Source organism: Camelus ferus, chromosome 31 (assembly GCF_009834535.1).
Source record: "Camelus ferus isolate YT-003-E chromosome 31, BCGSAC_Cfer_1.0, whole genome shotgun sequence".
NCBI classification, from domain to species: domain Eukaryota; kingdom Metazoa; phylum Chordata; class Mammalia; order Artiodactyla; family Camelidae; genus Camelus; species Camelus ferus.
The window spans coordinates 13,028,115-13,029,899 of NC_045726.1; the positions used below are offsets into that span (position 1 = coordinate 13,028,115).

General features: G+C 50.1%; 1 non-coding gene across 1 annotated transcript; it reads left to right on the top strand.

Moving 5' to 3' along the window:
- Positions 1–1,061: 1,061 nt before the first annotated feature.
- Positions 1,062–1,133, top strand: TRNAT-AGU. The gene has a single exon. It is a non-coding gene; the product is annotated as a tRNA-Thr (tRNA).
- Positions 1,134–1,785: the final 652 nt, after the last annotated feature.

Genomic DNA, 1,785 nt, shown 5'->3' on the forward strand with positions numbered 1-1,785 from the left:
ATAGTCCTTTGGATCTGCTAATCCCACACTCCCAGTTTATCCCTTCCCCACCCCTCCCCCTTTGATAACCATATGTTTGTTTCCTATGTCAAGATGTTCTTTCTAAAGGAACTTAATTATTGGACTTTGGGAGGCTTCTCTCTCTAACTGTTGGTTCCATTTTCTCCTCCTGGAGCTCCTTCTTTGCTAACAACGGTGCCGCTGTGCACACATTACACACACAATCACATCGCACCTCGCACCACAGGCTGCTGGGCTTTACCCAGACATTTTAGAACTTGGCTAATCTGCACAGGATGAGGCAGACCATGTGACACCAGCCGGTCGGCTCCCAGCAGTCCCTCTGGGGCTGGACAGGATTGGAGGAGGCTGTTCTAGGTACCGGCCTGGGCTGTCCCTGGAAGTCAGACAGGCGTCTCCCACCACAGTTCCAGCAAAAGGTAACAAAATGTTCCTTCCCACCAGCCCCAGCCCCAGAGAGAACAGGACTCTGAGGTCCAGCACACACCAGTGAGATGCACAGGGGTGAGTCACAGGACCCCGCCACCCAGACCTTGAGAAGGATGGGCAGACACTGCCCAGCAGGCAGAGCAGAAGCCCGAGGGGCAGGGGCTCCTCCTGCGGGTACCGATCCCCACACCCAGTGTGGTGTGGAGTGCAGAAAGGCACAAATGACAAAAATATACTGGGTGCAAGGCAAAGGGTTAGGCTCTGGAACTGGGAAAAGAACCTGTTACAAGGTCGAGTTCATATATCGTCTATCCCAGTGGAGAGGGAACTGTGGGAAGTAAGGCAGAGGTCTGTGGCTGCAGCAGCAAAAAGAGTAACTTGATACCATGTCCCCAATATAGTGTCTCTCTGTGTGTGTGTGTGTGTGTGTGTGTGTGTGTGTGTGTGTGTGTGTGTGTGTGTCTGGCCCTGCTATAAAGCCGGTTTCGAGAGCTCCAATCCTAGGTTAAACTGGTGAGCTGACCCTGTAGGGGGACAGGAGGGACACAACAGCAGGGGAGATGGGGAGATGGGGAGATGGGGAAGGGTTAGGATTGGATCCGGGTTGCAGGGAGGGTATAGCTCAGTGGTAGAGCGCATGCTTAGTGTGCATGAGGTCCTGGGTTCAATTCCCAGTACCTCCACCAACAAATAAAGAAAGAAATAAACCAAAAGAATGTGACAATGAATATATGTATGTTCATGTATAACTGAAAAATTGTGCTCTACACTGGAAACTGACACAACATTGTAAACTGACTACAACTCAATAAAATAACGTTTTTTTAAAAAAAGAAATAAACCCAATTACCTCTTCCACCTCAAAAAAGCAAAAAAAAAAAAAAAAAAAAATGGGGGGGCAATCCGGGTTGAGGTTGGCTGAGGGATGCCGGTTGGAAAAGGAGATTATAAGCATCTTCAGGCCTAAGTGTCCTGGGGCACATTGAGCCTCTCAAGGCCACCTTCCTCCTGTCCTGTCAGTAGGCCTTGTAGCTATCAAGGCTACCCTCTCCCTTCCTTCCCAGTTCTCAAACCTATGCCATCATCCCCAACAGGTAAGGAACACTGGATTCTCAAGCCATCAGCATGTGTTTGGGTGCTCACAGCACCCATGCTATTGAACATATGCAACACTACTGAGTTCTGTGCCCTCTGAGGGACATGTCACCTTCCCATAAACACACTGGAGCACACATCCACGCAGGCAGGCACACCTGCTGCACTGCTGCCCTAGGCCTGACACTCCTCTGTCCTAAAGCATTTAACGTGATTGGATACAGAGGCTGTGGTGTATGT